At 45.1% G+C, this 23,374-nt stretch overlaps 1 long non-coding RNA gene across 4 annotated transcripts; it reads right to left on the bottom strand.

Annotated features, from left to right (window-relative positions):
• Nucleotides 1–5,877: 5,877 nt before the first annotated feature.
• On the bottom strand, nt 5,878–9,680 carry LOC123044888 (uncharacterized). 4 transcript variants are annotated; one of them, XR_006420672.1, is made up of 5 exons: nt 9,367–9,680; nt 8,105–8,590; nt 7,681–7,834; nt 6,663–7,523; nt 5,885–6,371 (listed from the first exon to the last, which is right to left on the bottom strand). It is a non-coding gene; the product is annotated as an uncharacterized lncRNA (long non-coding RNA). The 4 variants fall into 4 exon arrangements; XR_006420671.1 differs by having other exon boundaries at nt 5,885–6,367; XR_006420673.1 differs by having other exon boundaries at nt 5,887–6,214.
• Between the last annotated feature and the right edge of the window lie 13,694 nt (nt 9,681–23,374).

The raw sequence follows: 23,374 nt of genomic DNA, 5'->3' as shown, positions 1-23,374 counted from the left end.
GCAGCGCCAAAGAGCGCCTCCATCGTTGAAGAACACCGTGCCCTTATGGGTGCGGTGATTGAGAAGATTCAGTTTGCCGAGAGCGGGCTGAATGAAGCCTGCATCAGCCTTATAACGGGCTTTGAGGTATGTTGTGAGGTTTCAAAGAGTGTTATAGTATAGGTAGTAGCCCCTGATACATTGTTCGGTGTTCGAAAGAAAGAACCGGACAGAGGATCAAATATACATTCGAAGGAGACTTACCTTGTGGCACCTCTCCCTCTTTTGTTATTTATTTTTATAAGCAGGCGTCTGTAGCGACGGCCGCCTCTCGTACTATGGAAGTCTCCGGACTGAAGCAGAGTCTGGAGCGGGCCAAAGAAGAACGTGGCCAGGTGAAAAAGTAGTTGGAGGATAACCAAGGTAAGAAAAAACCTTGTTCGCATTCAGCGCGAATGAATAATTGAGTATGATGAATTTTTTTCATGATGTGCTCTAGGGGCGACGGTCGGAGTCGAGGCTCTTAAGAAGGTGGTAGCCGAGGCTGAGAAGAAGGCAGCCACAGAGCAGGCTCTTCGTGAAAAGCACGAGGCTAGGGTTATTGAAGTTGAGCAAAATCTCCAAGAGGCCGTGAAGAAATGTGAGACCTTGAAGCAGAGTTTAACGGAGAAAGAATCCGAACTCACCAAGGCTCGTCAAGCCTCACTTGATGCCCTGGGCGAAGCCCAAGGCGCCCAGCAGGAAATCCAGGAGGCCGGGAAGATTGCGATGGGTAAGGCTTTTTCTATGCAAAGCGAATATTTAAAGGGAGAAAATCATGTTATTAATTTGAATTCGGATTTCTCCAAGGGTGTTCGCGAAACTGCCACACAGCGTATCTGATGCCGCATAATTCTACCGAGCCGAAGAAAGGAGCACTGTGTTGAAGCTCTTCTGGTTGTAGTATCTGGCGCCAGAGTATCCAGTGCCCTTTGCCGATCAACTGAAGCAGCTGATCAAAGTGCATAGGGTGGCCGAACTAGCCATGAAGGATTTAATTATCCAGCTATGGCCCGCCGAGGCGATTCCCAGCGGCTACTTCAGGCTCGTGAAGCGGCTCGTAAGTGCCTGCCCTTGACTTGAAGTCATCAAGCGGTCGATCTGTATGGAAGGTGCGCGAATGGCCTTCGCCCGCGCGAAGGTGCACTGGGCGAAGATGGATGCCGAGAAGCTGATCACCGAAGGACCGCCTGCGAGGAAGGAGCACCGCAAGCCCAGGTTATATTATGATAGTGTCCTGAAAGGGTCCCGCCTTGTAGCGGAGCAATGTGCCAAGGATATTATCTTCCCATGAAGACGTTCATGCTATCCCATGTAGTGTTGAACAAGGTCATTTAAATGATATAATGCATGTTATTTGAGATTTTACCTCCCGTGCGGCCATTTTATATATTAAACCTGAGAGTTGGCCAGTCGTCGGTTTCTGCCCCCACGTAGGAAATATAGGGGTGTTCGGGATAAACCTGAGCACTCTTTACCCCAGTTTTGGGTCCTTGAAGGAGGTGTTCAGCGCAACGAACCAGGCAATCGGACTATAAGGCTTTATCACTCTCACTTAGCCATAGGACTTTGACAAAAGAAAGGTAGGCGCAGCCCCTGGTGTTCAGAAGACCGCACTAGGGGCTCTATAAGCACCTGATCGGAAGAAAAAGCCGATCCATCGCACGCTGCATTAGTTATCGCACAATGCGGAAGAAATCCTTAAAGATTTTGTAACCTCTCGAACAGCTGACCAGCTCTCGCCGTAACATGATGGTCAGTTTTTGGCCTTCTGTACTGAGGCGCTCGTCAGGGAGAACCGGGACGCAATCACAGTAGTTCTCCCTTTACTACCCTAGCCGATATAGCGAAACGTAGGGTAGCAAGCACAGGAGCAGGGCGATGCAACTATTGACCCAAGACATGATTCAGAGCCGATGCATATAATGCTATAAGTTTGGGGTGCCAAACGACCGTGAAGGTATTCGGACTTTATTGCCGTATTATGGGTACAACGAGGCCCCTGGCATATTAAGGCGTATCGTAATGTACGGAAGAATATCAATAAGAATGAACAGCAAGTAAGCGTTATATAAAGCCACATGTTGTAATTGAGTAATACGTCAATGCGTAAGAGTACAAGTAGTTTGATGAAAAGAAATATGACTTCAGAACCTGCTGAGACCAGGGGAGGGAAGCTGCATCCGGATCCGGATAATAATTGGATGGTTATTAAGGGAAATATCTAAGGATTCCCTTACGCGTCCGAGTTGTTCCCCTCCTTGGTATGTCCATCCCCTCATGGGTCTGGTCACCATGTTGCCAGTGATGGCCTACACAAAAAGTGGACCTTCAAAGAAAGTGCAAAAAATGTTTGTGTGCCATGGAGCGGTTAAGCCGCATTGTGTGGCCCAACCTGGCTTTGCCTCCGCCTACCACCGAAGTGATTAATTGAGCTCTTGACAAGCTGTGCTATCCTGCCGCGGAGTAGTTCAAACACTTTTGACTATGTCCGAGAGCCTGGTTGTCGAATGAAGGTTCGATCGAAAAATGCCAGTCTGCACTTCTACTGTTAAGGCAGCGGTGTGCTCTTTAGTACGGGGGAGCGTTCGGCTTTGCCATTAACTGTTAAGACACCGTGTGGACCGGGCATTTTGAGCTTAAGATAAGCATAATGTGGCACCGCATTGAATTGAGCGAATGTGGTTCGTCCGAGCAGTGCATGATAGCAGCTGCGAAAAGGGACGATATCAAAGGTTAACTCTTTGTTACGGTAGTTATCCGGGGGTCCGAAGACTACTTCCAGAGTGACGGAGCCTGTACAGCGGGCCTCCATGCCTGGTATCACATCTTTAAAGGTGGTTTTAGTGGGTTTGATCTTTGAAGGATTGATACCCACCTTGCACACTATATCCTGATAAAGCAGGTTCAGACTGCTGTCTCCGTCCATAAGGACTCGTGTGAGGTGGAATCCGTCAATTATTGGGTCAAGGACTAGCGCAACTGAGCCGCCCTGATGGATATTGGCCGGACGATCCTTGCGATCAAAGGTGATCGGGCCGGACGGCCATGGGTTGAACTTTGGGGCGACTGGCTCCATCGTGTAGGCGTCCCTTAGTGTGTGCCTCCGCTCCCACTTGGGAATATAGGTGGCGTTAATCATATTCACCGTTTTAATTAGCGGGGGAAACTTCTTTTGCCCTCGTATCTTTGGTGGTCGGGGCTCCTCGTCGTCGTCATTGCTTTGCGACCCCTTCTCCTTGTTTTCGGCACCTGACTTGCCAGCTTGTTTGAAGACCCAACATTCTCTATTGGTATGATTTGCTGGTGTTCCTGGGGTGCCGTGAATTTTACATGGACGGTCGAGTATACGGTCCAGACTAGACGTGCCCGGACTATTCCTTTTAAATGGCCTCTTCTGTTGACCGGACTTGGAGCCACTGAATCCGGCATTGGCGGACGTGTCTTCGGCATCATCGCCATTATTCTGCCGCTTGTGTTTGCTGCATTGGGGCTTGCTGTTGTTATTTCATGATTCAGAAGTCCCAGGTTTTCTTGAGGTGCTGTTGCTACGAGCCAACCGGTTGTCCTCGCCTGCACAAAAGCGGGTCATGAGTGTTGTAAGGGCTGCCATGGATTTTGGCTCCTCTTGGACAAGGTGTCGGGCAAGCCACTCGTCACGGATGTTATGCTTAAAGGCCGCTAGGGCTTTGGCATCCGGACAGTCGACAATTTGGTTCTTTTTAGCTAAGAACTGGGTCCAGAATTTCCTGGCTGACTCTCTGGGCTGTTGGGTTATGTGACTTAAGTCATTAGCGTCCGGTGGTCGCACATAAGTGCCCTGAAAGTTGTCGAGGAATGCATCTTCCAGGTTCTCCCAACTGCCAATGGAGTTTGCTGGCAGCCTATTCAGCCAATGCCCAGTCGGTCCCTTGATCTTTAGTGGGAGGTACTTGATGGCATGTAAGTCATCACCGCGGGCCATGTGAATGTGGAGAAGGAAGTCTTCAATCCATACCGCGGGGTCTGTTGTCCCATCATATGGTTCGATGTTCACGGGTTTAAACCCTTCTGGGAATTCATGATCCATTACTTCATCAGTGAAGCGTAGGAGGTGTGCGGCGCCTCTATGTCGGGCTACATCACGATGCAGTTCGGATGAGACTGGTCTGCTGTATTCACCCCGGACGGATTTGTATTTAGTCTATCTGGCTTGGCGGTCATCGTCATGCGTTGGGGCGCGCCCCCGCGATCCTTAGATCGATCTTGACTGTCTTGCTTTATTTTTCAATTCGTCTCGCAGGTCGTGCATGTAGCCCCGGGCCTTCGTGTTTTTGTTTGCTTGGCGACAGTGTGCGGGCTGGTGTTCGGGTTGATACGCCAATTTATTTCAGCCACAAGGTGGTCGGTCAGCCGCATCCTGCGCTGGTAGTATAGGCTCTAGTGCCTCGTCCTAGAATTGAGGTAATAACCTGCGCCTCGGGTAGCTTTTGGTTGGGCACTCGAGTCCGTATTCCTCGGCCGCCAGGACCTCAGTCCATCTGTCAGTTAGCAGATCTTGATCAGCTATAAGTTGTTGCTTTTTTCTTCAGGCTCTTTGCAGTGGCTATAAGCCGGCGCTTGAAGCGCTCCTGCTCGACGGGATCCTCAGGCACGATAAACTCATCGTCGTCGAGGCTTACCTCGTCTTCGGAGAGGGGCTTGTAATTGTCATCCTCTGAGTCTCCGTCCATTGCCTGTTCATCAGGGCTAGCTTGCCCATCCTCCTGTCTAGCCCGCTCGAAGCTTGGCTGGGTGGGATTGTTTTTGTCTTCGGCATCATCCGAAGTGTTATTGTCTCTGGTGCCGGTACCGCTGTTTTTGCTATGGCAGGATTTAGAGCGGCGCCGCTGACGTCGGCGCTTGGGTTGCGTCTCAAGAGGATCGTCCTCCGTTGCATCCTTTTGATCCTCGTCATTATTTTCTTTGGGTGTGTCCACCATATATATATATCATATGATGAGGTGGCTGTCCAGCACCCTGTGGGTGGTGGTTCCTGTTCTTTTTCGACATCGTCGTCCATACCGTCGATGTCTTCGGAGTCGAAATCAAGCATGTCGGTTAAGTCGTTGACAGTGGCTATTAAGTGGGTGGTGGGTGGGTTCTGAATTCCTTCATCGTCCGCTTTCCACTCAAGCCGAACATAGTTCGGCCAAGAATCTCCTGACAGGGAGAGAGATTTTAGTGAGTTTAGCACGTCGCCAAAGGGCGAGTGCTGAAAGATATCGGTGGAGCTAAACTCCATGATCGGTGCCCAGTTAGGTCTGATGGGCACGGACGCAAGTGATTCAGAGCCTATGGCCGGAGACGAATCCGAGGGTTCGATGACACAGACCTCTTTGGAGGTGAGATCTGTGTTTGTCAATACCACCGCTGAGTGTGCGGCCTCCATGGCGGGTCCATCCACCCGTCCTTGGATGGCACGATCTGATCTGGATTTAAAGCCAGGGCAGTTGCAGGTGCGATCTCCTGAACACCGTCTGATGGCCGATCTAGGTCATGCTCGTCGCAACTGTAGGGTGTACCTGTCATGGGCTCGAATCTGTCGAAGATCAAGTCTCCGCGGATGTCGGCAATGTAATTCAAGCTTCCAGTGTCGGTGTCAAAACCGGCAGATCTCAGGTAGGGGATCCCGAACTGTGCATCTAAGGCTAATGGTAGGCGAGGGACACAATGTTTACTCAGATTCGGGCCCTCTCTATAGTGGTAATATCCTACTTCCTGCTTGATTGATCTTGATGATATGAGTATTACAAGAGTTGATCTACCACGAGATCGTAGAGGCTAAACCCTAGAAGCTAGCCTATGATTACGATTATTGTTGTCCTACGGACTAAACCCCTCCGGTTTATATAGACACCGGAGGGGGCTAGGGTTACACAGAGTCGAATACAGAGAAGGGAATCTACATATCTGAATTGCCAAGCTTGCCTTCCACGCAAAGGAAAGTCCCACACGAACACGGGACGGAGTCTTCAGTCTTGTATCTTCATAGTCCAACAGTCCGGCATAAGCATATAGTCCGGCTGTCTGAGGACCCCCTAATCCTGGACTCCCTCAATATATCACATCCAACAAGAGGGCATTCTGCAGAACTTTTTCCTTCCTTCTGAACCTGAAGATAATGTCCTTCGAGTGCATATCTGCACACTTTAATTTGTCTTCTACCAACATGTGCCTACAGTGGAAACATATTCAGGCCCCTTGCCTACCTTGCAGCACTCGTTGTACCATGTCACACACCACCACCGCACCACCCGCTTCAGCTGCGGGGCTACTAGAGATATCTCTAGGAACGCCTACACCTGGCTCCTTCAGCTCAATGGTAGCACTGTCTTTCATGAAAATACTTGCATTAAGATTGAGTTAATGCTAGTGTTCGTTTGGTTTTGTGCTATTTTTTTGTCGAACCTTCATCCATATAGCACAAGGGCTATAATTCTTAGCTATTGCACTTCTTTAATTGAAAAGGTACGTATAAAATGACAGGTCATAAGGTACTCCTTCTGTTGTTATTCATCCAGTCAAAACAAGACTAAATTGATCCAGCTAGTTTTACGATAATTACACATAAACAAGAACTCGTAAATGTAATAAAATGGTATCAACACATATGGTATATATACCTCGTGGTCGTTGTCCTTCTTGAGGGAAGTGGATTCATTCCTTAAATTATGTCCAGCCTTATGTTCCAAAATGGAGTTATTCATGTTGCCCTTGATGACTATAGAAAGAACTGCAGGTTTGAATAACTAATCCATGAAGAAACTGGAGTGCATTTTAATGGAAAAAAGAATCACATAAAAGACTTCCTTCTTCCATTTATAGAGAAGCGATATCAATATCTCAATAAGCTTTTTGGATCTCCATATTACATTATCAGTTTAATGCATAGGCACGAAAAAATGAATAGTAAAGCACACATAAAAAATAAGGGCTGCCAGCAATATGGATAATCTTGCATTGCAAGAGGATACAAGCTGAGCATTAAAAGAAAAGAGACGACATAAACTAAAATGTTTCTTAACTTGCATGACAATCTGAGATCACCAAGAGGATCTTTCTAAAATTGCAAGAAAACAGAGAATATGCCTAAGATATGAGCTGCTGGAGGGAGGGTGTGCATGAACTGACGCCTGTCTTTGCTGAGTTGCCATGCGTTGGAGGTCCAATGTGATTTTTGTTTTGCACGGCCAAAAAAATAGAACTTAACTTTGCACAGTTCAATACTATTGCTGAAAGATGATCTTATCCTAGAAGTAGACTTTGCACACCATTAAGTAATTTAATACTACATAAGTCTAAGATTTGGATTTCTAGCATATAAAATAAATAATATGGGAACAGTTCCTAGAGCCTGGCACTAAGAGCAAAGTGTACGTGAAGAACTTGAAATTAAGATTCTGACTATTTCTACGTCCAGTTTGGAGACAATTGCAGCTCAGGTAGTTTGTCGGACGCAAGTGATGGTGAAGTATGACCCAAACCTAAAATTTCCGTAGAAAATATAAGGTTAGATGAAAAGTTCTAAAATCAAAAACTGTTGGATGATTCCAAAATCACCCAACAGAAAACATCCAATTGAGTATATTTATTTCACATAAATATATATAAAATAAATGACAGCACAAATGAAAGAAATACCTAATTTGTCGACCGCACTCCATGTAACAAATGAATGGTTCACTGCCATGTCCGAATGATTTTGTCTGTGGAGTCTGAATGGTTTCTTCACCATGGTGTTATACCACATCACAGAAAACGTGCAATTTGGTACATGTGAGTGCCACCACACAAGCTGAAACCATAAAAAGAACACCACCAGCATATAAATTTTACACCATACATAAGTGAATTAATCATCTCAATTTTGGACATTTACATGACAGTTCAATTGAAAAAGTGTTTTTCGATTTGGGGCCACTTCTCTTCAGTTTTCCTTTCATTCGGATAACCATAAAAAAATGCTACATTCCTATATCTTCTGCAGCAATTACCCACAGTGCAAAGTGAACAGGGGGATATCAAATCTTTTTCAAATGGATCGGTCTGTGGGATAGAAAATTACCCTCGATCAAATCGTTGAGTTCTTCACACGTGTCAGTTCAACCTCTGTCACTGAATACATGCAAACTGAATCATGTTTTAGAAGGGCAGCTCCAGTGAATCCTCTAAGAGGTTTACCAGGTAAGGAACGGCTCATACTTTGTCCAGGCATTGCGTTAGGTATCAATTCTTGCACCACAATATCAAAAGCCTTCGCAACAAAATCTGGGGCTGGAGTATTAAAAATGGTGAAGTCCACCGTTGCCGGAATGGAAATTGACCTGCTGCTAAGACGCTGCTACTGCTGCATGTTGTTGGCGTCTTTCCTCGCGGCCTCGTCCGCTGCCATCGCAGCTGCATAGTAAGAGAGGAGCGCAAGTAAAAAAGGACTTGCGCACGGCCGGTGGAGCTGTGGCGGCCAGTAGTGGAGCCGGGTAGCCGCCAGCGCCTTCCGCCGATCGCCAGCGCCCGCCCTGGCGCCCATCATCCCATTGTCTTTTCGCTGCAGCTACACGAGCACGACACATGAGCACAGTCAGTGGCGGAGGATGAAAAAATATTAAGATGGGGCGGACCTTTCACCGGCTACCACCTGATGCCACATAAGCTGGCCACATACTTTAGCTAAAACTTTGAGCCAAACACCAGTTATAATATCCTGTGATGTAAAATTACCAAGCATGAAAGGAAGTTTATCAAGCAATGAGCAAACCATGCAGGGAACAGTGTGGCCACGAACGACAGCACTCACGACGGCTGGGACGTCCTCTCACAGGCAGTTAGCCGGGCAGCAGGCTCACGAAGGATGGCGGGAGCCGAGACCAGGGGAGCTGGGCATGGGAAGGCTGGGACGGCAGCCGGCGACGCGACGTTGGAGGCTTGGAGCACCTAGTGCGTACATGCAGAGGAAAATAATCAAGTCGTGCGCTGCTGGATCGGTGGATGCTTTCATGCTTGGGGCTTTTTTCTGGACTGTACTGGGTTGAAACCTAGGCATCTGTTGGCATCAAGCAGCGATGTATAGCGTACTCATATAAATCAAGGCGGACGCACCACCTCGCCCAACCGAGTCCTCCGCATGTGAGGAGAGTAAGCAGCTGCAGCACGAAAAAACAGGGGGGCCAGCCACGAACAACAACATCAATACGGGCCGGCCACGAGCACACGGGGCCGGCGGCGGGTAATAGCAGCACCTGTGACATCACGGGGCGGCGTCGAGCTGGTAACCCTAACCCTAGCTCGCCGGCCCGAGCAAACTGGGTGAGCCAGAGAAAGAGGATTAACCTAGCCGTCGTCGCCGCCGAGGACCATGGGAAATCGCCAGGAGGAGCCGCCCTCGTCTTCCGTCGAGCACCAGCAGGGACAGAGGGGCGGCGGGTTTCGACTTTCGATCTAGGTGGATGGGCGAAGAGGAGGGCGAGAGGGATCTGCAAAGAGGCACAGGATCTCAGCGGCGGTGAAGGGCAACTCCTCTCGGTGGCGGAGCGGGAGATGAGGGCGGCGGAGCGGGAGATGGGGCGGCAGCGGTGGAGCGGGAGACGAGAGAGAGAGAGAGGTCGCAGCTGGAGGGGGTGGATCGAGAGGAGCGGCAGCGTACAATTTTTTCTAGGGTAGGGTGGCGGGACGAAAAAAAACAGCAAAATAAAATGGACAAAAGTGGTGAGACGAAAATAAACCGTGGATACTATTCACTAACTCAGACATTAGGAGTAGAGATTTTTGCCATTGAGGATAAAAAGATGTGTGGAGTAATAGTAATAGACGCAGGCAGGAGTCGGTCTACTTGACACGGACGTGATGACTATATTGCATAATCATTGCCTTGGATATCTTCATAACTTTGCCTTTTTCTATCAATTGCTCGATAGTAATTTATTCACCCACCATATTATTTGCCTTTATGAGAGAAGCCTCTAGTGAAACCTACGGCTGTCGGGTCTATTTTCCGTCATAATTAGTTCCTGATCTACTATTTTGCAATCTTTTATTATTAGATATATAAACCAAAAAACCCAAAAATATTTTATCTTTTATTTAGTTCTATTTATCTATATCTATCATATCTCACTTTTGCAAGTGATCGCGTGAAATGATTGACAACCCCTTTATCTCATTGGGTGCAAGTGTTTGATTGTTTGTGCAGGTGTTAGTGATTTGCGCGTTCTTCTCTTAATGGATTGATATCTTGATTCTTAATCTGAGGGAAATACTTATCTCCACTTTGTTGCATCACCCTTTCCTCTTCAAGGAAAAAAAAAGCAACGCAAGCTCAAGCAGTAGCAGGAAGAATTTCTGGCGCCGTTGCCGGGGAGATCTACGCCAAGTCAAGACATACCAAGTACCCATCATAAAACTCTCATCTCTTACATTACATTATTCACCATTTTTCTCTCGTTTTCCTCTCCCTTACTTCTAAAACGATTTTCGAAAGATTTGCCTTCTTCTTTCGCCCTTCTTCCTTTCGTCTTCTCGTTTGTTCTTTTGCTCTTGTGATAGATTGCTTGCTTTGTCACAATGACTCAAAAGAATACCAAATTGTGTGACTATTATGAGAGCTACTTATAGGAATAAAATTTCCGTTAAGGAAGGGCATTGAACACTTTCCTAGAAATAAAATTCAGTAGACATATGAATCTATTACAAGAGCTACTTATGGATTGCATATCAAAGATGACAATACCTAGATCTATGTTTTATGCCTAGCTAAGGGCGTTAAACAATAGTGCTTGTTGGGAGGCAACCCAATTTTATTTTTGTTCTTACTTGTTTGGTTCTGTTTCTCAATAAATAATTCATCTAGCTCCTGGTTAGATGTGTTTTTGTGTTTTAATTAGTGTTTGTGCCAAGTAAGACCTTTGGGATGGCTTACGGTAATAGTTGATTTGATCTTGCAGAAAAATAGAAACTTTTGCGCTTAGAAAAATAATTTTCATAATTCATATAAGAGCAATTTTGATCTGATATTTTTTACAAAAGATTGATATACAAATTTCCAAGGTTGTCCTAATTTTTCAGAATTTTTGGAATTACAGAAGTATTCGAAGTTCACTGATTGCTACACATTGTTCTGTTTTTGACAAATTCTGTTTTTTTGTGTTGTTTGCTTATTTTAATGAATCTATGGGTAGTATCGGGGGGTATGAACCATGGAGAAGTTGGGATGCAATAGATATTAAACCAATATAAATAAAGAATGAGTTCACAACAGTACCATAAAGTGGTGATTTATTTTCTTATACTAACGGATCTCATAAGATTTTCTGTTGAGTTTTGTGTTGTGAAGTTTTCAAGTTTTGGTTAAGGATTTGATGGACTATGGAATAAGGAGTGACAAGAGCCTAAGCTTGGGGTACCTAAGGCACCCCAAGGTAATATTCAAGGACAATCAAGAGCCTAAGCTTGTGGATGCCTCGGAAGGCATCTCCCCTTTCGTCTTCGTCTATCGATAACTTTACTTGAGGCTATATTTTTATTCACCACATGATATGTGTTTTGCTTGGACCGTCTTGTATGATATGAGTCTTTGATTTTTAGTTTGTCACAATCATCCTTGATGTACACACCTTTTGAGAGGGACATGCATGAACTGTGATTTATTAGAATACTATATGTGCTTCACTTATATCTTTTGAGCTAGGCAATTTTGCTCTAGTGCTTCACTTATATCTTTTTATAGCACGGTGGTGGCTTTATTTTATAAAAGTTGTTGAAATCTCATGCTTCACTTATATTATTTTGAGAGTCTCTCTAAACAGCATGGTAATTTGCTTACATTATGAATTTAGTCCTAATATGATAGGCATCCAAGAGGGATATAATAAAAACTTTCGTATAAAGTGCATTGAATACTAAGAGAAGTTTGATTCCTTATGATTGTTTTGAGATATGAGGATGGTGATATTAGAGTCATGCTAGTGAGTAATTGTGGATTGGTAAGAATACTTGTGTTAAAGTTTGTGATTCTCGTAACATGCACGTATGGTGAACCATTATGTAACGAAGTCGGAGCACGATTTATTCATTGATTGGCATCCTTTGTGTGGAGGTCGGGATCACGCGATGGTTAACTCCTACCAACCCTTTCCCTAGGAGCATGCGCGTAGTACTTTTTTTGATGACTAATAGATTTTTGCAATAAGTATGTGAGTTCTTTAAGACTAATGTTGAGTCCATTGATTATATGCACTCTCGCCCTTCCACCATTGCTAGCCTCTTTAGTACCGCGCAACTTTCGCCGGTGCCATACACCCACCATATACATTCCTCAAAATAGCCACCATACCTACCTATTATGGCATTTTCATAGCCATTCCGAGATATATTTCCATGCAACTTTCCACCGTTTCATTTATTATGACACGCTTCATCACTGTCATATGCTTTGCATGATCATGTAGTTGACATAGTATTTGTGGCAAAGCTACCGTTCATAATTCTTTCATGTATGTCATTCTTGAGTCATTGCAGATCCCAGTACATCACCGGAGGCATTCATATAGAGTCATATTTTGTTCTAGTATCGAGTTTGTAATTTTTGAGTTGTAAGTAAATAAAAGTGTGATGATCTTCATTATTAGAGCATTGACCCATGTGAGAAATCAAAATAAAATAGGCCAAAGAAGCCAAATAAAAAATAGGCCAAAAAAGCCATTCAAAAAAAGGAGAGAGAAAAGACAGAAGGGGCAATGTTACTATCCTTTTTCCACACTTGTGCTTCAAAGTAGCACCATGATCTTCATGATAGAGAGTCTTCTATTTTGTCACTTTTATATACTAGTGAGAATTTTTCATTATAGAACTTGGCTTGTATATTCCAACGATGGGCTTCCTCAAATGCCCTAGGTCTTCATGAGCAAGCAAATTGGATGCACACCCACTTAGTTTCTTTTTGAGCTTTCATAAGCTTATAGCTCTAGTGCATCCATTGCATGGCAATCCCTACTCACTCACATCGATATCTATTGATGGGCATCTCCATAGCCCGTTGATACGCCTAGTTGATGTGAGACTATCTCCTTCTTTTTGTCTTCTCCACAACCACCATATTCTATTCCACCTATAGTGCTATGTCCATGGCTCATGCTCATGTATTGCATGAAAGTTGAAAATGTTTGAGAATATTAAAGTATGAAACAATTGCTTGGCTGAAACCGGGGGTGTGCATGATTTGAATACTTTATGTGATGAAGATGGAGCATAGCCAGACTATATGAATTTGTAGGGATAGCTTCCTTTAGCCATAGTTTTTTGAGAAGACATGATTGCTTTTATTAGTATGCTTGAAGTATTATTGTTTTTATGTCAATATTAAACTTTTAGTTTAAATCTTATGGATCTGAACATTCATGCCACAATGAAGAAAAATACATGCATAAATATGTTAGGTAGCATGCCACATCAAAAATTCTGTTTTTATCATTTACCTACTCGAGGACGAGCAGGAATTAAGCTTGGGGATGCTTGATATGTCTCCAATGTATCTATAATTTTTGATTGTTCCATGCTATTATATTATCTGTTTTGGATGTTTTATATGCATTTATATGCTATTATATTTTTTTTGGGACTAACCTATTAACCTAGAGCCCAGTGTCAGTTTTTGTTTTTCCCTTGTTTTTGAGCTTCGTAGAAAAAGAATACTAAATGGAGTTCAAATGGAATAAAACTTCACGATGATTTTTCTTGGACCAGAAGACACCCAAGAGACTTGGTGTAGTTTTGCCTCCTATATATTCACATATATTCCCAAACCACCAGTAACAACCACAAAAACACTTTTCCACCGCCGCAACCTTATGTTCCCATAAGATCCCATCTTGGGGCCTTTTCCGGCATCCTGTCGGAGGGGGATTCAATCATGGAGGGCATCTGCATCAACTCTATTGCCCTTCCGATTAAACGTGAGTAGTCTACCTCAGACCTACGGGTCCATAGCTAGTAGCTAGATGGCTTCTTCTCTCTCTTTGATTCTCAATACCATGTTCTCCTCGATGTTCTTGGAGATCTATCCGATGTAATACTCTTTTGTGGTGTGTTTGTCGAGATCCAATGAATTGTGGATTTATGATGAGCTTATCTATGAATATTACCGGTTTGGTTTGGCCAACTAGATTGGTATTTCTTGCAATGGAAGAGGTGCCACTACTAGGGAAAACCTTATACACAGCATCTTAGAAGTAGCGCTGGACAAAACAGGTTGCTTCTGCTATTTAGTAGTAGCGTGTTTAAATAAACCGCGCTACTGCTACTACTTTAGCAGTGGCGCGTCCTGGGAAAACGCGCTGCTGCTATGTTTGTACTGGGCGCAGATGGCTAGCCCCACTTAGCAGTAGCGCGTATCCGTAACCAGCGCTACTGCTACGTCCTGCAGTAGTAGCACATATCTCGGAAACGCGCTACTACTTACTTACCTTATCCTGGAGCGGTTGACCCTCTCACTCACTCTCCCTCTCACTCGCTCTCGCTCGCGCCAAACCCGTCGTCCGCCGCCGCCACGCTGCTCCTCCACCGAGGTACCTCCTCCTCCATCTTCCCCTTCCTCCTCCCCCCTCCTCCTCCGGCCACCCTCCTTCCATCGCCCCTTCCTCCTCCTCCTCCGGCCGCCTCCTCCCTCCTCCTCCTCCGGCCGCCCCCTCCCCATCCACCCCTCGCCTCCTCCTCCGGTCGCCCCTCCCCCTCCTTCCCCCGCCCCCTCCCTCCTCCGATCCCACCGGCCTCCTCCCCCTCCTCCTCTCTCCTTCCTCCTCCCTTCCCCTCCTCCCTCCATCTCTTCTTTTTTTATGTTTTTTACTGTAGTTTTTTACTATTGTATAATGTAGTTTTTTTTTACTATTTTTAGTAAGTGTTCAAAATAATTAGTAAGTAAATTAATAAAACTAGTTGAATTAGTTTATTTTTAGTAAGAACTAGTTGAATTAATAGAACTAATGTATTCTTAGTAAGAAAATTAATATAACTAGTTGCACTAGTTTATTTTTAGAAAGAATTAGTTTATTTTTATTTATAGTAAGTTTATTTTTAGTAAGAACTAGTTGAATTAATATAACTAGTTGAACATGTCACATTTGTTGTTATTTTTTTAGTTTAAGCAATTATTCCCGCATCGACGTCGACGATGCCTATCCCGCATCCTCGTCGTCGATACCCGTCGTTTGCTAGGGTTTTAGTTGTATTAGTGATGTTATATGTAGGATACTATTCGGGGTGTATTAGTGATAACTAGGTTTTTTGTTTTTGCAGAAATCAAGGAGCCCCTGCATCATCCCCGCCGTCGTCCCCGTCACCGACCCCCTCCGACCTCGAGGTGAGACCAGCCAAATCTCCATGTCTATATGAGTCCTATAAGATATGATGTAGATAAAAACATGTATATCTTGTGTTGCTCAAATAGGATATGTGGTTGCCCAAGTGGCCGGTCATGTTTGCAGGTTCCACCTCCGAGTGGCCTATGTTTTGTCGGAGTGTTGATTAATTTCCATTTCGGCAAATTTTAGGCGCTCGATATGTCCTGTTTTAGCAATGGTCATGCTGGAATTTTCCGTGAATTTTGGCATGACTTGTGCTAGAATATGTAGGAAATATCGTGTGGCCTGAATTTTCTAGAAAGATAATTAAACGATATTTCGGGTTGACTTTAAGTCTGTCGAGGCTGAAGAATCCCTACTGTTGTCGTGGGGGTCGTTTCTCCTTCTTCTCCGGGTGTTAGACCTTTGTTATGCACTAGGGGAAGGAGGAGTAACGACCATCACCGACGGTCGCAATTGTCAGAGAGGAATCAGTGAGGGAGAGTCTCCACCATATATGAGAGGACAAAGAATCCCGACCGTTATCATGGGGGTAGCTTCTCCTTCGTTCCCGTGTGCTAGAAAATTTGGTGTAATGCACTTGGGAACGAAAGGAGGAGCTACCATAACGGACGGTCGAATATATACAACACATGAGCTGAGAGTTTTCAAGAAAAGACTCGACAGACCGATAGTCAACCCGTGATGAATAATAATAATCTAATCTAGTTTTTGTAGTACATATATTTAATTGTACAAGTTTAATCTTTGAATTATGAACATAGGAAATGTCATCGGATGAAGAAGGTCCCGGGGAGTGCTCCTGGTGCGGCGACAACCGGGGTTTCTGCGACAGGTCTCACCTGGACGAAGGTCGGCGCTTCGACATTAAGTTCGAGGAGGCCTTCGATTGTGATACGTAAGCTATGACGCAAAGTGTTTTTTCGTAATTAAGCTCGACTTCTACTACTTCAATGTGTAATTTTTGTCTTTTACAAGACTAGCTTATCCCATGCCATGCAAGACGCTATGTCTTGGAGAGGATGGGTTTTGAAGATCATGAGAAGAATGAAACAAAGAAAATTAACCTAAGGACCCATCATGGTATGGATTTTGAGGTAAATCTATACAATTCTGAGAGCGTATCCCATTTTGGTTGCCCGGGTTGGGAAGCACTTTGCAAGATGTATGATTTTCAAGAGGGTATGTTTGTCACCATGGATCTTGGTGATCCTGACATCAACCAAGAGAATTTGGACATTTGGGTCCTTGTTGATATGCTTCCAATTCTACCGCAATGTGAGTTTCTCAAACATAGTTATTAAGTAATTTATATTGTTTATTTCAAAATAGTTGACAGCTTATTTCCATTGATAGCTTATTTTCATTCTTCAAAGAATGTGCGGAAGATGGTAGACAGAACCTACTACACTAATGGCTCTGAGTTAACTTATCAAGAGAAAAATCATCTGGTCTCATATTGTACTGAAATTGAGAATTACAATGCCTTTTATCAAACTCCTCCACATTATGGTCAATACGTGCCACTAGTGCACGTGTTGAACCACGGTAACTTCCATGGAGATGCCCTGGTAAGATTTTTTACTATTACGACATCCGTGCATCGTTTGCATACTTCTAAAACTGAACTACATTGCTAACTATGAAGTTATTACTATGTTTTTCAACAGAAAATCCCGATGGATTGTGTGCCTCATTTGATGTATCAGAATGGTCGCCTTGATGTTTTGAACATATAGCCAGGTCGTCCTACGAATCTCACCTGTCTATACCGGATTTCTAAAACCGGTGAACACATGATAATCAAAGAATGGAAAATATATATGGACAGTCGTAAGGAGGTTCTTGGAAGCAACATTGTGCGAAAGGAAAGAATTGGAGACAGGATAATCTCCATTCTCCATAATGAAGAGTCAGGGGCTATCTTGTTTTATGCTATTTTACCTAAGATAATATAGTATGTCCTAAGAGAATGTAGTAGGTCCTATGAGGTACAATATGTTTATGAGAGTTGATGATCAAGAGTAGTTGTGATTACGACTACTGACCAACTTGTATGTGATGTCTCATTGATGAAAACGATGATCATGAGGAGGTGTTATATGACAATGATGTGTTATGATGATAAGTTGTTAATGATATGATGATGATGATATTTATTATATCATTGGGTGAAAGAACCACGGATTAGTTTCAAGTGGATGTCCATCCACTTGAAACTAGTCCACAGTTCTTTCTCACAGTGGTGTAATAACTCATTATCATGAAAAAACAATCTCTAAATTGCCGAGGTATGAAAACTTGTATAAAGGTGTATGAATACAACATGAAATAAAAAAGAAATACGGAATAATAGTAGTAGCGCGTGCTCGGAGAAGCGCTACTACTAATTACCAGTAGCGCTCATTGTAGAAAGCGCTACTACTAAGTCGATATAGCAGTAGCATGGTCCAACCCACGCTACTGCCAATCTTTAGCTGTAGCGCCTTACTAGTAGCGCGGTTCCCCATGCTACTAATAGGCATTAAACACGCGCTACTGCTAGGGTTTTTCCTACTAGTGTGCTTAGGTTTGGGTTCAATCTTGCGTGATTTCATCCAGTGAAAAAGTAGGGGTAGCGAGACACGTATTACATTGTTGCCATCGAGGATAAAAAAGATGGGGTTTTCATCATATTGCTTGAGTTTATTCCTCTACATCATGTCATCTTACTTAATGCATTACTCTATTCTTTATGAATTTAATACTCTAGATGCAGGCAGGAGTCGGTCGATGTGTGAACTAATAGTAGTAGATGCAGGCAGGAGTCGGTCTACTTGACACGGACATGATGCCTATATTGCATAATCATTGCCTTGGATATCGTCATAAATTTGCACTTTTCTATCAATTGCTCGACAGTAATTTGTTCACCCAACATATTATTTGCCTTCATTGGAGAAGCCTCTAGTGATATCTATGAATATTTTATTTTTTGTTTAGTTCTATTTATCTATCTCTACCAGATCTCACTTTTGCAAGTGACTGTGAAGGGATTGACAACCCCTTTATCGCGTTGGGTGCAAGTGTTTGATTGTTTGTGCAGGTATTGGTGATTTGTGCATTCTTCTCCTACTGGATTCATACCTTGGTTCTCAAACCGAGGGAAATACTTATCTCTACTTTGCTGCATCACCCTTTCCTGTTCAAGGGAAAACCAACACAAGCTCAAGAAGTAGCAGAGGCCACGAAAATACTTTTCCACCACCACAGGTCTATGACCTCGTGAGATCCCATCTGGAGGCCTTTTCCGGTACTCTGCCGAAGGGGGATTCGATCATGAAGGGCTTCTACATCAACCCTATTGCCCTTCCAATGAAGCGTGAGTAGTTTACCTCAGACCTACAGGTCCATAGCTAGTAGCTAGATGGCTTCTTCTCTCTCTTTGATTATCAATACCATGTTCTCCTCGATGTTCTTGGAGATCTATCCTGTAATCTTCTTTTGCGGTGTGTTTGTCAAGATCTGATGAATTGTCGATTTATGATCAGATTATCTATGAATATAATTTGAATCTTCTCTATATTTCTCTTCAAATTATCGGTTTGGTTTGGCCAACTAGATTGGTATTTCTTGCAAATGGAGAGGTTCTTAGTTTTGGGTTCAATCTTGTGGTGTCCTGTCACATCCTAGCTATCCATGCATTAGAGTGTTGCATCATGTTTACTCTTTCATCAGAAACCTGAAATGGGGATGACAGAACCCCCAGTCCCCTCTGAAACCAATTAGGGTTTACTAAAAACTTTTTCAATGAACCTGAAATGCCCTTCTAAAATGCCCATCATTTTTGTCTTGGTTCAGAACCTCTGCCAAAAGTGATGCACATTTTCCTAGGCCATCTTAGGGTTTTTGAATTAAATCATAAATATTTGAATTGGGCATTTAAAATTATATAAAATATTTTAAATGCTCAAATATCTCCAAACTAAAATGTTTCATGTTGGAAATAATCCAACTATGGACCAGGAGTAGTTTGGTGATTTTAGGAGTTGCCTAAGTATTTTATTTAATTCAACAAAGTTGCAGAAGTATTAAAAAAACAGAAAACAGAAAGAAAATGGAAAAACTTACCTGACGCCTGCTCCCGGCCCACCTGCCGGCCCAGCCCAGCGCCGCTCCAGCGAGCTGCTTGCCGGCCAGGCAGGCAGGCAGGTGCCCGACGGCGACCGCAGCGCGCGCCACGCACCTGCTCGCCGCCTTGCCGCTCCCCGCGCCCGGTGACGTCGTGGATCAGCCTCTCTCGCTCCCCCGAACCCCCCAGACACCCCCTCTCCTCTCCAGCTCCTCCCCCTCGCGCTCCCCCGCCATGGCCGACGCCACCATCGCCGTGCCTTCGTCGTAGCCGTGCTCCCCGCCACCCGTGCGTCCTCTCATCGTGTCCAGGAGCTCCGCCGCTGTCCACTCCATCGAGCAAGCCGAGCCCCGAGCGCTCGCAACGCCCGAGTCCACCGCAACGACCTCGCCCGAACCGCCGTCGCCGGAGATCCCCTTCAACGCCGTCGTCGCTCCGGTCCATCTCCGGCCACACCAAGGGCTTCGTCGCACTCACTGTGAGCTTAGCCATCTTCCCCCCCTCCTTTTCTTGCTCCCGAGCCGTGTAGCGACCTCCCGGAGCTCAACCGCACCCACCGCCGTGGAGCTCGTCGCCGACGTGCTCCCGGTCACCCTCCGACCACTCCACGGTGTCCATCATGCTCACCGTGTCACTTAACACCTAACTAGCTACTCCCCGAGCCTCACCGACCCCTCTAGCGTCAAGTTCGTCTTCGGCCGAACCCCGATGGCCGCCAAAGTCGTCGCCGGCGCCAACTCCGGCCACCCCGACCCCAACGGACTCCACCAAGAGCTGCGGCTCGTCCTCAGCTCCACTCCGGTGGTCTCCGCGACCCATTTGGTGGCCGAAACAGCCAAAACCACTTCCGCCGCCGCGTCGGGCTCGCCGGCGGCTAAACGCCGGTGCAGCCGACCCGGGTTTGACCACGGGTGGGCCCTGGTTGACTCCCCTGAGTCAATGACAGGTGGGGCCCAGCCCTGCTAATTAAACAGGTTTAGTTTAATTAAATTCTAATTAATCTAATCACACTGACACGCGGGACCCACTGTCAGGTTTGACCCGGACGTGTCCCGTTGACCTGCTGACGTCACACTGACGTCAGGCTGACGCAATAATTGATTTTCTGGAATTAATCTAATATAGGAAATTCCAGAATATAGTTTAAACTTTAAAAATTCATAACTTTTATTCTGTAACTCCAAATCAGACAAATTATATATGAAAAATGATCAGAAAAATCCAATCTATCCATCTGTACTATTTCCATGCATGACTAAACAAGTTAACTTGATGTTTAATGCAGAACAAGGTAAAACACCTTAAAGGACCATATTTGAGTTGGAAATTTGAATCTTTGGTTCAAATTGGTTCAAACCCTTCTGGTCTTAGTTGCATTAGCCCAACACACTCATATTGCTATGTTTCATGCATGCATCATATTGTTGCACATTGTTTGGTGATGGTTGTGTATCGGTGTTCTTGCGGCAGGTTCTGCCCCCGAGGAGTACCGTGATTACCCTAACGAAGAACCGTATCAGTGCATCGAACCATCAGGCAAGCAACCAACCATTTGATCATATCGATACAATCCCATGTTCTCGCTCCTGCTCTCTTTTACTGCATTAAGACAACGCGTTTCAAACTGCTGTGTGCTACGGTAGTTGAACCCATTTCCTCTGCATGACCTGTCATTGCCACAGTAACTAGATGAAACCCACTAGCATGTGTAGGAGTTGATTGAGCCATATGTATGTGTTGTTCCTACCTTGCTATGCCTGCTATGCTTAGAGTCGTGTCAGGTCTGGTTCATCTGGGTGATGGGCTAGAGTGAAATGATTATGTCGGTAATGAGAGTGGTGTGGTGAACACGATTTGGTAAAGGTATCGATGAGAGGCCATGTAGGAGTACATGGTGGGTTGTTTCATTGAAGCCGACCTTAAGCACTGAGATCTGTATGTGTGATTTAAGATACAGCTACTACCATGCATTGGGCCCTGAAATATGACCCCGCTCGACTTCTTATTCACCCTAGCTCTCTGTCCAGGAGTTGCAAGTAGTTTCTGGTGTTTGTAGCCTACTGGAGGCCGTGGACAGCGCTGACCGTAGGGGTGGGCTGTGATGCGGTAGGTACGTGGCCGGGTGTACCGAATACCCGTTAGGTATCTCGGGAACCCTGTTCACATCGTTCGGGGCCGTATGGGAAACCTCGGCCGGACTCCCTGCGGATGGAACCTGGATAGGCGATAAACCTGGACTAGAGGCTTAGGTGTTTAGGTAGGTCGTGGTCTACACCCACGTCGGCTTTCGCTTGAAGTCTGCCGAGCACATGTCGTGTGCAGACGCTAAGTGGTGGAAACATGTATGAAGAAGTACACCCCTGCAGGGTTATCATGATCTATTCGAATAGCCGCGTCCGCGGTAAAGGACTACTTGGTTGCCTATACAGTTCATAGACAAGTAAATGGAAACTACTAAAAGCCTCAAGATAAGTGTGAGTGCCGAGGATGGCTCTTCCGTAGGAAGACGGAGGTGGATCCTCGGTAGTGTATTGAAGTGGTGAGTAGTGGACTCGTGTGCGCAAAACCATTTCAAGTTGGAGTCTCGTAAGTTAGCCTAGCCAAGAGTCAAAGCTGGCTTGCTGCAATAACTCTACCAACCCTTCTTGATAATATGCATGTATGTAGGATCTGATGTAAGTCTTGCTGAGTACCTTTGTACTCATGTTGCTATAATTTACATTTTTACAGAAGACGCTGCAACCCCTTCTGATGGGTTCTACGTAGACGTTGACATCAATGAGTAGGCTAAGGCCCAGGTGGTGATCCTGAGCTTGTGAAGGACCACGTAGTATAGCTAGGCTTTCCAAGCCTCTTTTATTTCTCCAAGTTGTCTGTACTCAGACAAGTTACTTCCGCTGCTGGTTTGTATGACTGTATGACTTGAATGCTGGGTCGTGTGACCCGTACCTTTGTGTATGTTATGTATGGCTCTCTGAGCCTTAAATAAAGTACTTGTGTCATAGAGTCATGTTGTGATGCCTTGTTGTGTTTGCACATATCGAGCATATTGTGTGTATGATTGTAATGCTTGGTATGTGTGGGATCTGACTATCTAGTTGTTTATCCTTAGTAGCCTCTCTTACCGGGAAATGTCTCCTAGTGTTACCACTGAGCCATGGTAGCTTGCTACTGCTCTGGAACACTTAGGCTGGCCGGCATGTGTCCTTCTTCGTTCCTGTGTCTGTCCCTTCGGGAAATGTCACGCATTGAGTACCGGAGTCCTGTTAGCCCGCTACAGCCCGGTTTACCGGAGTCCTGCTAGCCCAGTGCTACAGCCCGGACCCACTTGCTGATGACCGACACGTTCGTTGCTGGGTCATGGATGCCTGTCCCTGTAAGCCTGTGCCACTTTGGGTTTACGACTAGTCATGTCAGCCCGGGCTCTTTATCATATGGATGCTAGCGACACTATCATATACGTGAGCCAAAAGGCGCAAACGGTCCCGGGCAAAGTTAAGGCGACACCCGTGGGGATACCGTGCGTGAGGCCGCAAAGTGATATGGGGTGTTACAAGCTAGATCGATGTGACATCGAGTCGGGGTCCTGACAGCGTTGGCATCAGAGCTGGACTGCCTGTAGGTTCTCCAAGCCAAACTGGTCGATGTTGAGTCTAGAAATTCTTTAGTTATATGTAGGGGAATTGTTTGTGGGTGGAACGTAAGGCTCTTTTTACTCCTTTATCTTATGACATTCTGATCTGAGTCAGTCTATTCTTCCACCGGGGGTTAAGGAATTAGGATCTATTCTCTCTATCAGGATCACGTGTTACTAATCAGTAGTACCTTATAGGGTTGATGGATACAAGCCTAGTTCAGTTCTACTACCACATTATGT

Source organism: Triticum aestivum, chromosome 2B, assembly GCF_018294505.1.
Source record: "Triticum aestivum cultivar Chinese Spring chromosome 2B, IWGSC CS RefSeq v2.1, whole genome shotgun sequence".
Classification (NCBI taxonomy): domain Eukaryota; kingdom Viridiplantae; phylum Streptophyta; class Magnoliopsida; order Poales; family Poaceae; genus Triticum; species Triticum aestivum.
This window is presented reverse-complemented; position numbering and strand designations above follow the sequence as displayed.